At 40.2% G+C, this 15,277-nt stretch overlaps 1 protein-coding gene across 7 annotated transcripts in view; it reads right to left on the reverse strand.

Annotated features, from left to right (window-relative positions):
• The window catches only part of ZNF385B (zinc finger protein 385B), a 330,577-nt gene that overhangs the window by 121,032 nt on the left and 194,268 nt on the right, over positions 1 to 15,277 (reverse strand). The window contains exon 1 of one of the 7 annotated variants that reach the window (XM_006119431.4): positions 6,038 to 6,180. The exons of the other annotated variants lie outside the window; for them this stretch is intronic. The gene's annotated coding sequence lies outside the window, so the exon portion shown is untranslated. Of the gene's footprint in view, positions 1 to 6,037; positions 6,181 to 15,277 lie in introns of those variants that run through there. 7 annotated transcript variants of the gene reach the window in all.

Consider the following 15,277-nt stretch of genomic DNA (forward strand, 5'->3'; position numbering starts at 1 on the left):
TTTCAAGACCAATTCTTTATCCAAATTTCCCAAATGGCAAATTAACATGATCCCGAGAGAGCATCACTGCCCAGGCAACATAACTCATTTTAAAAAACAACTTCGGAATCAAAACAGCAGCATGTATGAGACACTTCCTTTGCTTTCCACCGACAATAGGAAAAATACTAAGCAGTTTATATCCCTAAAGCATTGTACTAATTAATGAATGGGTTGATTCAAGAGTCAATAAGATTACCCCTAAAACCTTTGTGATGCATTCATATTTTGAAATCTAGAAGCTGTATTTACTTAATTCCTCTCAAACCTTGTTCAAACATCAATGGAACAGTCAATTTTTCCACCGATGTATGAAGTGATCTAAAGAATATGAAACACTAGCATTGACGTACATGGCTACTTATTAAAAACCCGTAGAATTGTCAAAGGTGGTATTTCAAAAGCCAGTCGGAATGACTATTCATCTATACTGGTTACTAATTGCTATTGATTAGCAAAGAGTCAATTGCCCAAAGATCAGGAGGCAAGGCAGTCCAAAGAAACTTTTTATTTTAGTCCATATCTGACCTTGCACAGGAATAAAATTAGAGAAACTGACACACCAAACATTTTGGATCTCAGTAGGCTCAAAGGGATTTTGCCTTTTTTACATAACTGCTGCAACAAACTGCATTCATTTCATATTGTGTGACTATACTGTATAACCTGTGGGAATTATAAGTAGGTTATAGCACTATTGAAAATCACTATCTAGCTTCACATTATAAACAAGCTAACCTATGAAAATCATTCTGTCCTTAGAAATGAAAATGTGCAATGTAGTGCTAATATTTCCATTATCAATCATCCACAAAGTAATGTACTACAATTATATGTATTAAGAAGATTCTATACATGTGCTCCCTTGTGCGCTGAGTTGTAAGAAACCAGCTATTTTGAAATAAAGTGCTTCTATATGTCAAATATCTTTAGGATTTCTCTTACCAATGCCATATAGCATGCAAACTTGGAGTGAAACCCTGACCCTTCTGAATTTTGACAATGCGAAGTTTTTAATAGCTATACAAGATTAATTTGTACATTGATTATACAATTGATAGATATACAACAAACATTTCAAGAAAGTTCCCAGAATAACCTGTTTAGTTGAGAATGATTGCTAGTGAATAACTGGGTAAATAATTTACATGAAAGGACAACACATTTTCATTCACTTCACTGTGATGTCCCCATGCCTTATGGAAATTGGCTTAGGAATAGGAATATGAATAACTCCAACATGCTTTATACAAAACATATGTAACATATAAACTTTATAGTTACAATCTGCTGGATTTGTATATCCTATATTTGTGCAAGTATCATTCTTGTATGTGAAATTAGAAATATGAAGTATAGATCCATTAATAGTTTTAAATGTGCTAATCAAAGCCATTAATGGTGCACTGGAAACCTAATGGCTTGGTGATCAATTCAACAACCTGTAAACAGCCTTGTTTGTCTTGTAATGCCAAGCAGCAGACTCATTTCTGGTCCAGTAAATGAAATTCTCTCACCTAACTTGTGTCTCTAGAATACTGAGGACGGACTGTTCCCCCATTTTAATTTTTATGAATTGTTAAGATGTTTCTTTTTCCCCTCAGTAGAATTTTCTCCCTCAAATCCCTCAGTACTAAAGGATTCTTTTCCCATTTAAAAACGTGTACAACAAATTGCGACTACTACGCATACAGTTCACATGTGTGGAACTTAGGAAAAATCTGATGTTTTCAATCAGTTAAAATATTTATATAGTTAGAGCCCAGTATGGAGAGAGATGTCTACCCGTGGATGCAGACATCCACTGACCCATAGGGCTCTGCTCCCAAGAGGCGCTGGGCCCCTGGAGAAGAGACAACATACTCCTGTCCATTGGCTGCAGCGTCTCTTAGGAGTAGAGCCCTGCGGATCAGGGATACTAATGTCTAACCATAGAAATCCTCATTCATAGGTAGAGATTATATCTACACAGGGCTCTCTTCCTAATTTACTAGTGGTCTTACCCAGCATTGCCTGGGTCCTTCAGGCTAGTGGTGTGTGCGCAAAATTCAGGGCAGAACCTCAGGGGCACTGGCTAGAAGGCAGGAGCCTGGGGGCAGAGTCTGTGCTTGAGAGTGAGGGTGGGAGGGGGGAAAAGTGGCTCGGAGCAGGGGATCCCATAAAGCATGTGACTTTTTTCTCCTTCCAGGGCCTTTTCCTCCTTTTTTCTGCAGCTGCCAGGGATCCTCCCCCCCACCCTCTTCCTTAGCCACCAAGGGCCTTTCTCCCCCCTCCAACACTACGGCCAAGAGCCGGGAGGAGGAAAGGGTTTGGGCAGAGGGGCTACTTACCCATGTGCTGGCAGGCAAGATAGTGGAGTCCCAGCCCTGCTGGCAACTCCTTTGGCAGTATGGGTGCCTCCAGGATAACTCTCCCCAGTAGGCTTGCTGCCCCCAGTGGCCACTCTCATATTGTGTCCCTTCCAACTGCAGCCCCTACCTTTGCATGTTATGGAAAACAATCCTTTTCCCAAACCCTGACCTTGCTTTAAATTAGGAGAAGAGGAAGCTGTATATCAAATTTGGTGGCCCTAGCACTTACTGTTTAGGAGCTCTGAACAAACGGACTCGTGGACAGACACAAGATTAGATATCTATTATCTAATATATGAAAGACATCTAGGAATTTGTCCACAAATCTCTAGAATTCAGGATATGTATCCAAAATTCGAAACAGAAAAAGACAGTTGTCTACTTTAAAGCTTTCTGTTAAAGAAAAACAACACTGCCACTATTTTAGAGGAAAATGAATCACCAAGAAACCTTACTTTACACCTATAACTCTTTTACATGTTAAACTTGCAAATCAACAACAAATCATCATGGACATTGTATTTTAAATATCAAAAAGGACAAAAGGAGTTTCCAAATCATTAAAATTATTAAATGTATTTTTACCTCTCACCTGAAATAATCATGTTTAAATTGTTAAATTCATTTAATAACTTTCATAGCTCCTGTATCTCGTGATAATCTGTTCAATTTTTAAGCTGCAGATTCTGTAGCCTGTATTGTCTTTATCTTCTCCTAACTTTTGTCCTGTATTTGTTCCTGTGCAATACAAATTTCAGAAAAGGAGGAAATACTCATGCCATATGATTTCATTTTGGCAGGCACTATGTTGTACTTTTTCACTTGTTTCTTTTTCAAAAGTTATATTTACAAGTCAAATGAACTCTAGAAACACCATATTAATATCAGTGCATGTTTATTAGCAATGGCTGTTTACCAAGTTTAAGCAATTAAATAAATTAAGAAGCGTCCTTCTCCACAGTTAGAGGCAATGTGCTGGCTGCAGTACAACTGCGATTTGCTTTTATCTGTAAGTAGCATGAAAATATTGTTATTTGTTTCTCTACAAAACTAATGTTTCAGACTTCTAAAACAAACAAAGCCATTTGCTCAATTGGAAAGCAGCATGGAATCTGGCATGTCATAACCTAGCAGAGTCTATTTTGTTGTACTGGATCGCACCATTCTAAACAAACACTGTTGACTATTAATACATGCAGTATTCTTAGGTCCTGTGAACAAAATCTTGGCCTTACTGAAGACAATGGGAGTTTTGCCATTGATTACAGTAGTCTAGCATCACCCTATATACTTGTGACTCTTCCTAAATAGCTTATCCCTAAACAAATATGATCACAGACAGAACGAGCTAGATCCTTGATTTTAGTATGGTTGCTTTGAATTGTTCCAGGGCATAAAGCCACAAAGCGAAACCAGTCAGTCAAGGATTCACTCAGAATAGAGGAATTCACAGGTGGTGCACCACCAGGTCATTTCCAGAAAAGCAGAAGAGGTTTTGCCGATAAAAAGCCCCATGTAGATAGGGCCATTTGTCAGAGAAAAAAAAACCTTTTTCACAAGATCCCTTATTACTCAAAAAATGAGGTTTACAGGATCTTGCAAAAAAGGTTTTTTTCCCCGACAAATGGCCCCATCTACATGAACCCCCCCAGGGCCAGACTCATCCGTGCACAGGATGGGCAGCACCCCGGGATCTGTGTGCCCGAGACCGGGGCCCTCCTAAATGCCTCTTGGCCAGCCCTGCTTCCTGCAGGACGGTTTCTTCCCCTGATCTCCCCCGGCCAGCCCCACTCCTCCAGATCCCCTTCCGGCCAGTTCCCCTCCTTCCTCCCTGACCTCCTTCTGGCCAACCTCACTCTCCACCCAGCCGGTCCCCCACAACCCCGTTCTGAGATCTTGTGTGTCCAGTATTTTTTTGAAAGCCATCTGGTAACCCTACGGAAGACAACTTTATCCAAAGGAACTTTGGGGCTTATTCAAATTAGAGAGAACTTCCAAATCTTTTCAGATTCAGCCACAGGCCTAAGTATTTAATACTTTCACCCTGCCTTTTGTATGTAGTATATATAAATAATCATCATCTCAGAGTAGTTTGGCTACTTAATCACAGACTTCACAAAACACAAATTATTTTTTCCTCTAAGTTCTTGTACTGGTACCCATCACCTTAGTATCTGATTACCTGTTAGAAAAATAATCATTTTGGCAGTAAGGCAAGGTTGTCTGAAAAATTTCCTCTGAAAATAATCAAGAGAGAAATGAATTTTCAATCAATTGACTATTTTCACAAAATGTATTTCTTCTAAAAATAAATCTTCAATTTTGGCAGAAAAGCCCAAAATCTGAAAACTCATTCAATGGAAAGTCAGGATTTTCTGTATTCTAACCAACTCTACAGCTTGGTTCTCTTTTACTCAGGGCCTAAGAAACATTTTGGAAGCTTGGCGAAAGGGAAGCTGAACTTGATGTTCGGGTATTTTGTGTTCAGAACACCTTTCCTCACTTACAAGAGCAGCACCTACATTCTGCACTTACTGGAGTTTCCAGGAAGACATCAAGAATAGATCTGAATACAGGAGGACATTTTAGCCTGGTGAAAAAAAAACACATGGAGGACGATCATGAGGTCAGCATTTACAAGCAATATCAAGACCATTATTACATCTCAGCTGAGATGAACTGCAGTCAGTTACTCTCTTCCAGATCCCTCATTCAGATGGTAGGAGAGTAAGAGTAAAATCAGAAATGTTAAGATGTTGAGCCAAGCATCAGCTGTGTATTGATGATAATGCAGTCTCAAATGATTCAGTAGGTAAAGCATAAGACTTAGAGTCAGGATGGCTAAATTCAGTTCCTGGCTCCAACACAGATTGTGTGACCATGGATAAAGCCCCTTAATCTCATTTTCCAGTCTGTTAAATGGACTCAGAATATCACCTCAGAGCAGTGTTCAGAGACAAGTGTTTTGAGGTCCTCAGATAAACAACTATAGAAACAACAAATTATTATGGCACTAATCCTCCTTCTCTTGCTTCAACTCCATTTTACCCATCTTCTGCATCCCCCTCTCATCCCTGCATTATTACTCTTCCTTCCCTCAGTGCTCCAGAACGTTCTCTCACTATCCTATATGCCTAGCCAAATCCCCTCACATTAAGTGTAAGATATTGCAGCTCCACCTCCTATTCTAGGACGCCAGGAAAGATCAGAAGGAGAGTGTGGTGATACAGAAAGCGTTCTAATAATTGTTCCAATGTATGGATTGATATATGATAACATCACTGAAACAACAACAGACAACTGTGAACAGGACTATTAGGCTACACAGCTACTAAATTAGCAATTTTCTTGAACATAGACGAGGAAAAAAACCTTGCTTTGATACTTCTTGAATTCTGGTTCATATTCATCCCTTTTGTGATTCTATTAACTTCGAGGGATCAATTTTCCCTTCTACATTATTATATTTGCCAGAAAATCTTTCAGGAAAAGATTGGGTTAACCAAAAAACAAATCCCCACACTCCAAAAACAACAAACGGAGTACTCTGCTAGGAAATTATTCTAAATTTTAAATTGTGTGTTATATTTATATTCCTAGTAAGGGGGGGGGACCCCTGTATGTGCTAAACACAGAGTAACACTTACCTTTATTTGTAAGACTATAGTCTGTGACCACTTCAGCCTAATCTGTGGAATTAGAGATAAATAATTCCTTCATTTCACCGTGGTGTTTTTATGATGTGTGGTGCTTAGAGACAGCAGGCAAGTGATAAGTCTGAACAAATCATGTGCTGTAATTGCCGCTTAGCTCTAATTACTGTTGAGGACTGTGTTTGCAACTTGATTCCAGAGGGAGGATAGCCTACCTAATGACATCATCAGACCAAATATAACCTAAAAGACTGACAATAGATATTTTAATAGTGTTTCAACAGACAGTTTTTAAGCTGACAGAAAGCTGATACTGCTCTTTTATAGATTAAGACTTAGCTGTGCATTTTCAGTACTTGTTTTTAAAGATCTGTAATCAAACAAATGGCATCAGGCCCAAATCATGGGAATTTTAGGTAAAATGGGAGGGAAGAGTGCTAGAAATTGCTGAGTGCAACAGATAGTATGGTAACAGCGGCTAGGTCTGGGAAGCAGAAGACCTAAGTGTACAATACTGTCTCTACCACTAACTTATTGTGTGCCCTTAGGCATGTCACTTTACCTCAACTGGGTTCCAACCAGGAATCGAGCCAACAAATTAATTATTTTTAATTTCTAATAAATAACACACAATTTTCATTCTGAGATTAAGCTGGTCAGCAGCATCCCTTTACAGAAAGCATGCAAAAATCCTAGTGAACCTTGATGAAATACTAAACCACAGAGCATACTGTTGAACTTTAATAAAGACTAGTCTGTGGAAGATATGTTATTAGATAAACTCATCTTACTTTGGAAGCAGAGGTCCACTTACTAAGCCAGGATAAGGCAAAGAAGATTTCTGACACTGTAATGTTTTTATATTAAATGATTCTGGGCAAGCCCATCCTTGAACAAATTCAAAAAAATGAAAATAAGCAGTATTTCTTTTCAATTAAATAGAGAACAGACTGGGATGGGAATGAACAGAACAGGACATCATCAAGTGATTCATCCCCCATCGCTCAGTTTCTGACAAACAAAGGCTAGGGACATCATCCCTGCCAACAGCCATTCATGGACCTGTCTTCCATGAATTTATCTAGCTCATTTTTTAATCGTTTTATAGTCCTGGCCTTCACAATCTCCTCTGACAAAGAGTTCCACATGTTGACTGTGCATTGTGTGAAGAAATATTTCCTTTGGTTTGCTTTAATTTCATTTGGTGACCCGTAGTTCTTGTGTTGAGAAAAAGAGTAAACAGAACTACTTTATCTATACTGGTCATGATTTCATAGACCTCTATCATGCTCCCTCCCGTTAGTTGCCTCTTTTCCAAGCTGAAAAGTCCTAGTTTTTTAATCTCTCCTCATATGGAAGCCATTCTATACCCCTAATCAATATGGGTATGTCTACACTTGCACTCTATTTCGAAATAGGGATGCAAATGAAGACATTCGAAATTGTAAATGAAGCCGGGATTTAAATATCCCGCGCTTTATTTGCATTTTTGGGTTATGGTGCTATTTCGAAATAACAGATGCTCTTAAGATGTGGTTATTTCGAGAGAAAACCCGTCTCTCGAAATAACTGGTAAACCTCATTTTAGGAGGAATAAGGGTTATTTCGAGAGAAGGATTTTCCTCTCGAAATAACACGTCTACACAGTCCGTTTTATTTTGAAATAGCGCTATTTCAAAATAGCACCATAACGTGATTATGCAAATGAAGCGTGGGATAATTAAATCCCGGCTTCATTTGCAATTTTGAATGTCTTCATTTGCATCCCTATTTCGAAATAGGATATGTCTACACTTGCACCCTATCTTGCCCTTTTCTGAACCATTTCCAAATTCAATATATCTTTTTTGAGACGGGGTGACAACATCTGCATGTAATATTCAAGATGTGGGTATCTATGGATATTTTCTATCTATCCCTTTCTTAATACCTTAATACATTCTCAGCGTTTTTCACTGCTGCTGTACATTGAGAAGATATTTTCAGAGATTTATCTACAATGAGCTTCAAAAATCAAAAGATTTAAGCTCAGTTTTGATAAATTATGTTAAAAGCAAACAAAAATAAATACAACATCAAAATAAACAGGCGTGAACAGAAAGTAGATCAGAGGCTCCATAAAGCAGCTCTAAAAGACCAAATGAAGTGTAACCTTTCTTCTGCTACAGAATGCTATGAATTTAATATCTTGCAGTTGTAGTACACATAGCCACTGTTTAAGTAAATGTTCACTAACGATGTAGTATTTCTAGGCTTGAACTTGAATAGCTGCAAATCAGTTCAAAACAAGAGTAATCAATTATAGTCAGAGTTCCTGATTGAAGGATATGTCCTGCAATGTCCTCCAGGGCTCTGTCTACACACAGTTTATTGCAGGATCAGGACCTAAGTTATTTATAAGCTGTAACTTTGGGATGCAGCATATTTTGTTCAAGTCTAACAAAAAGCACAAATGTATCAGATGGCAATATCATGCCCTGCTCCATGAACAGGTCTTGTTTACACCAGTTTTTCTAAAAATGTGTTCTGCCAGGGCATGGCAAACAAGGATGGAGTTACAGAGGAAGCAAGATGAATTTAGCTCATTGTATTTGTTCAGAGCCATGTCCCAAAATAGCTTCTCTTGTTCATATTCTCAAATTACACACTATTCTTAGTGATAAATCACTTTCATTCCACCTCTGAATGTAGCATGCCCTATCCAATGGAGATAGAAGAGAGAATTCATGTGTTGTGATAGATCCTGTAGCGAAGCATAGCTAATTCTACTCCTTTACTGCCAGAACAATTAATACCGGAGTACATGTTTAAAGTGCATTAATTGTAGTTCTTAGATGTGTAAAGAGCCAAATAGCGACCATCTATAAATATACCACATGGACACGCCACTAAAAAGGCCAGAGATTAATGGTTGGCATAAACAGACAAATGAGAGAGCATTTATTTTTACTTTGCTAGCATTTAGATAATCTACTGAAAGATGAAGGGCTAAGGTGACAAACAGAATCCTAGTAAATGATCTATTCAGAGCTAAGCATCTGATCCTGAAAAATGCTGACCACTGCAACTACATGAATTCAAGAGGCATTGTGGATATTCAACATGTCTCAAGGTAGGTCTGCATTTAAAGTTCAACAGCTATTCCAGAATAACCCCACACGTGGATACGCTTATTCCTAAATAAGAATGCCTTGTTCTGATTTACCTTCATCCACTTTATGGATTACTTAATTTATAATTGGGACAATGCTTTCTAATGAAAATTCCAAGGAACTCATCATTTAAAACTCCATACAAATAACTAGTCCTATTGCAACATTCAGTTTAAGAACTCAAACAAGAAATTCCACGTCATGAAAATCCAATCTGAACACCGATTTTTTTGGCATGTACTTAAAAACCTATTTTTCATATATCAGTGGTTTATTACAGGACTAGGTAGTAGAGGTGTCATGGTCTGCAAAATGCAGGCGGTCAGACCATAAGATTATTACAACATTCCCTTGTGACCATAAAGTGTTTGAGTATTACATCAGAACAGTCTCAGTAGTGATATCCATTGGAGTACAACATCAGTGTAAATCAATCGCTCTAGTTCCCTCTCCCCCACTTGTCTTTAGCTGGAATCTTATGAGTTGAAATATTATTTCGCACCACCCTCCTCACCCAAACAGCCACAGATGTTGGAAAGTTAAAAACACTGAAAGTGCTTTTGGAGATCTTTGGTTGAAAGATTCCATGTAAAAACAAAATATTTTATTAATAGTACCAGAGCATTCTTTTATTAAATTTAAAGCTACATCATTGTTGCACACTTTTTGCTAAGCTGGACTCCAACAACAATTCATGCTTCCAAACTGGAAGTTAGGGAAGCAGTTTACTGAACACAAATGCCAGCATAGGGCTGAATGAATAGGCAGTCATGTAAATGTTACTGTAGAATTGCATATATGTATACAAAATTCACAGGCTAGTAGAGCTCACCCTTATCATTTTTCTTCCCACAGCCTTCCTCGCTTGTTACCTTATGAACAGCAATGTGGGGTGACAGGTCTCCTGCTACAGATGTAATGTACATCCACTGAGTTCTTCATAGCACATGGCCCCTACAGGTGTTTTGACAGATAGCCCTTGTGAGGATCCAAAGGTCTTGAACTGCAGGCTCCCAGACAACCTTCACATACCAGTCACCTTCCAGAAACTTACTAGTAACTAGTGGGCTGAGTGCTAGTGGGCACCGCCAGAGAAGCCATCCACTAGAGCCCTGATTAGAGAAGTGCCCAGCCACACTGATTGGTCTGACTGCATTATGTAAGCTAGAAGGCAGCACTGGAAGCTGTCTGTGCAACCAGATGTCTCATGAGCACTTCTCTCCATGATTTGTCCTAGTTTACTGCTTGCCTGACCTGCCTTGTTTCTGAACCCTGCCTCTGGTCTCCAACTCCAAATCCTAACCCCTCTCTTGACTCTCAACAACTCCGGCCTCCAGCTCGGACACTCAGTTCTTCACTTGGACTGTTTCTGACCTCTGACTACTGCTACTCAAACCACGAGGCCTGACTGCCCAGGCCTCAGTCATGACAGTCCTTGAGAATAATTATTTTAACATATACCAATACATACTGGTGACAGACTGACAGCAGCCTGCAATACTCTAGACAAACCTTATGGAATTGTCACAAACTTTGTGTTTATCTTTATTCAATAATCAGGAAAGCCTAATACTTTTGGGGTTCATTGTACTAAAAATAAAAGGGTTTGCATGTTATCGTAGGCTAGTGTTTTCCAGAGTCTTGATTGTTGCACTTCCTCAGACCTGCTGAGGAACAAACCTGGACAAAGGGTGGGCTGGAGCAGTATTGCTTTTGGGATTGTTTATTGGTACAGATTCTTAAGAGTAAGGTGATATTCATACGCATAACATCACATTCCTGCTGGCAGTTTGGAGGCAGGCTGCAAGTACACTGTAGATTACTTTTGATTTTGCTGGTGGTTGGCGGGTGGCTAGGCGTCAGCTTACCGGAGACTTGACCATGAGAGATCCTTGGGAGATCCCTTCGTATCTGCAGGAGGCTTTACTTCCTCTAGGCCGGTCCCAGGTTTCTGCTGTGATGTTACATTTTGTCAGAGAGAGAGAGAGATTTTCTTGTTGCTTCTCAGTTAATTTATCTGCTTGTAGGGTCTTTGTCTGCCTTAAAAGGTCAGAGACCCTAAGCTGCCTTTTTGGTTGGATAGTTCACATCTCACACATTCCACAGGTTACATACATATTCAAAAGCAATATGGTTTCTAGGTAAGTAACCAGAAACTTGACATACTAAAAGGACCTAATGTAAATAATATGGGTTAACATACCAAAGGCATGATACAAAGCTTAACATAAATTGTAACTAAGAGAGGTAGGGTCAAGGGAAAAAGGTGAAAGCAAAGGAGTATGTCCGGTCAGATAGGTACTAGTGGGAAGGGAGGGAAGGGGAGTCCTGTCTGACTGTTTACATTGATAATGTCAATGTTCAGAATTTCAAAGAACCATCTGGGACAATACATGTGTGGTGAGTATTCTCGGGGGTTCTAAGGAAGCCTTTAGAAGTTACACCCTGAGGAAAGACCCATTGTCTACTAATTACCAACTCCTTGAAACCCCAGATCAAAGACACTGACCTGCTTGCGGGGGGGTGGACTAAAGGTGCAGAAGGGAGTTGGTTCGTACTGAGTTGTAGCACTGATGAATCTGAAACCTGCACAAAACCCCTTTGGTGGGATTTTGAAGGATGGCTCCTGTCAGAGCCCATGTTAGGATTTGAATGATCTCTGGTGAGTTTATGAGCAGATTATTTTATAATGATTTTACTTTAAGAATAAAACAGATTTTCATAAGAAGTTCTGTGTGGTGACTTACAACTCGTGCTCAACACCCACATATTTAGTTTCTGAAGAGAAAGCAAGAGAAGGTTATTCAGGCAGCCTATTTTCTGTTGTGAAAAACAGAATGAAGGTAGAGAGCTGTTCAGCCTTGAGATTTTCTCCATTCAAATCAGGGTGATGCAAGACAGGTGAAGCTGAGGAAGCCTGAAGGTGGATGCCTTTGCTTTCCATAGAGCTGGATTAAATGCAGTTACCCAGAACTGGGACTGTACTAATAGGGCAGAAGTATACTACGGAGACACACAGTATATTGTGCTTCCCTTAGTGAAAGAGTTCCTAATGCTTCATTTTCTGAGGGTCACAGTTGTTAGATGACCAAATAATCTGCAAAACAAGTTGCTACCTATTGATTGTTAACAAGCATTTGGTGTGGCCAAACAACCAGAATTGATAGCTGGCCACTTTAATTTTGTATTTTTAGAAACTGTAGTTGCAAAAATATTGATTTCAATCCTAATAGGTCCAATTTTTGAATTTTTCTCTGTAATTAAATATAATACTATACTGTGTTCATCTAATAGAAAAACTGCCTCAAGTGTAAAAACAGAATTGCTGTTTGAAAAACTGACAGTCTCCTATTGCAGGATTGATGGGCCCCACAATCCTCAATGGATCAATAGTCCTTCATACCACTATGTAGAAAACTGACAAAATAAATATCTATAACTTATGTTTAGAAACATTTAAAAACCTATGTTAAGGACTCTTTCCTTTATGTTTTACTCATACTCTAGACTACTGAAGCTCTTTCAAAGCTATTATATTCTGTTGTTTCACTGCCCAATTGGGGATTATTTATTATATGTGCTATTAACATGCTACTATAAAAATATACTTCAATAGCACATTTATGATTCAAGTGGGAAATCTAATAATCAGATATTTAACATCTCAGTACCTACATTACTGACAACAGTATTAATGGTTCCTTGGGAATAATTTCAGTCTATCATTAAATATGTTTAAAATGGGTACTTGAAACTTTCATATGTGTATTACAAATCTGATATACCACCGTGCCTCAGCCTGACTGGAAACGCTGTCTGATTTCAAGGTATTTAAAACCTTGGGAAACAAATGTTCTCTTGGGGTTATAACTAAACAGCTGGAAACATTGCCCAGGGACAGACAAGTGTGCTTGAGAATAGTGTGTGAGAAGAACCCAGTCCACAAGCAGTAGACCTTCCCACAGTGGCTACAGGTCCACACAACAGATGGAGGTTGGAGCTCACACTGCTACCTGGATCTCCTGTGGGACTCAATCTAGGCTCTCCATGATGAATCCATGAGCCGTAACCTAGCTTGTTTAAACTGAGCAGCTGAGATCAGCGTTATTCCAGTTGTCAATCTGAATTTCTTGAGACCTTGCTGCTGGCCTTCCTCTGAATCACAAGTAGTCCTTGAGTTGGCCATAAAGCCCAGCCTTTGGCAGCTGATCTTGAGGCATATGATCCATGTGTCTCAGCCTGTGAAGCCTGCAAGCGGGCAGTGTAGTTTACACAGACAGTAGTCAGGTTATCTCAAAAATCTTATTAGTGATCCAATGGTCCTAATAAACTCCCAGGATTTTTCTGACACAGCGAAGATGGAAGCTATCCATCTCCACTCCTGCTTGGAGCATGTGACACAACTTTCACAGCTGTAAAGGAGGGTACTGAGGACACAAGCCTGAAAAATGGACATTTTTGTGTTTGGGATTAGCAATTGTTCCAGACATGTGAGGTAAGTTAGTCAAAGGTGAAAGAAGCATTGCCAATTTTCACAAGTTCTCTATCAAGCCTAAGCCTGCTGGTTGATGTTAAGATGGTCCGGAGCTTTATTACTGACTCAGATTTTAGATGGGATGTTGGTGTTCTGAGCCATGACAACTATTTTCTTTATACTAATTATCATGCAGAACTTGATACATGCATCAGAGAACTTGTTCATCCGGATATGCAATTCATCAGGTGTATTAGAGACATTTCATTAGTGATGTGAGCAATCCAACTTTTTAATAAGCCATTGAATACAAAACAGTAACTCGTTATTTTCCAATTCAAATATCCTATCTCATCAGATTTTCTTTTGGAATTAAAACTTCCATATAGATGATGGACTGGCTGTCTCCACCAATATACCAGGAAGGCTGTGCATGGAAGAGTTCCATAAATACATTAGAACAGGAATTTTCTTTTGTTTTGTCCATCAGGCCCAGAGATCAGCAACGTGCCCATGTCATTTGCTAATGAGTACAGGCAGTCCCCGAGTTACGCGGATCCGACTTATGTCGGATCCGCACTTACGAACGGGGTTCTCTCGCCCCGGAGCTCACAGGCAGCGGGACCGCCCAGAGCGCAGCGGTCCCGCCACCTCGACCTCTGGGGCGAGAAAAGCTGCTCCGGGTGCCCCTAGTCTGCTGGGGACCATCTCCAGCAGACCAGGGACACCCGGAGCAAAGCCGCAGTGGCGGTGGGGTCCCGCTCCTCTGAGGCTTTGCCAGAGCAAAGCCTCAGAGGTGTGGCACCCCGCCGCCGCTGTGGCTTTGCTCCCCGTGTCCCTGGTCTGCTGGGGGGGGGGCACAGCTAGTGCGCCCCTCCCCCCCCTCCAGCAGACCAGGCTTTTGTTGTGGACCCTGGGGTAGAGCAGCTGGGGTGCTGCCGGGTTGGCCCTGCAGGGACCTACCTGGCAGCCCAGCTGTTCTGTCCCAGGCTCGAGATTCAGCCACTGTTGAAACTGATCAGTGGCTGATTCCAGGAAGCTGGGGGCAGAGCAATTCTGCCTCCAGCTTCCTGTAGTCAGCCCCTGGTCAGTTTCAGCAGCAGTGGCTGAATCTGGAGCCAGTTCCGACTTACATACAAATTCAACTTAAGAACAAACCTACAGTCCCTATTTTGTACGTAACCCGGGGACTGCCTGTAGTAGCATTGTACTTGGTCTTCCCTATACGTTTAGTGATGGCATCAGGAGCTATGGATAATAATCTGCGTCTAAAGCAGTTTTTGTATCTACGGCTACTTTTCCCAACAATCCACATAACTAGGGATTTATGATTCACAAATGCAAAGAGAAATGCAAATTAGCTGCCCAATTGTCACCATGCTGAATTTACATTAGAGACAGGGAGATAAGTGTTGTAATAGGGTCAGGCCAGAGGGTTATAGAAGAGTGGTTGAAAGGAAGAATACTAGTCCTATCTTGAGTAAATCTCTTTTCCCAGGGTAAACTAACAAGGGCTAATCCAGACTAATCCAGAATCAGCAGGAACTTGCCAGAACGAGTCAGAGCAATTAAAGCACCTTGAGCTAATTAGGAGGTTTCCAGAGTCTA

This window comes from Pelodiscus sinensis, chromosome 7 (genome assembly GCF_052426305.1).
Source record: "Pelodiscus sinensis isolate ZL-2025 chromosome 7, ASM5242630v1, whole genome shotgun sequence".
Classification (NCBI taxonomy): domain Eukaryota; kingdom Metazoa; phylum Chordata; order Testudines; family Trionychidae; genus Pelodiscus; species Pelodiscus sinensis.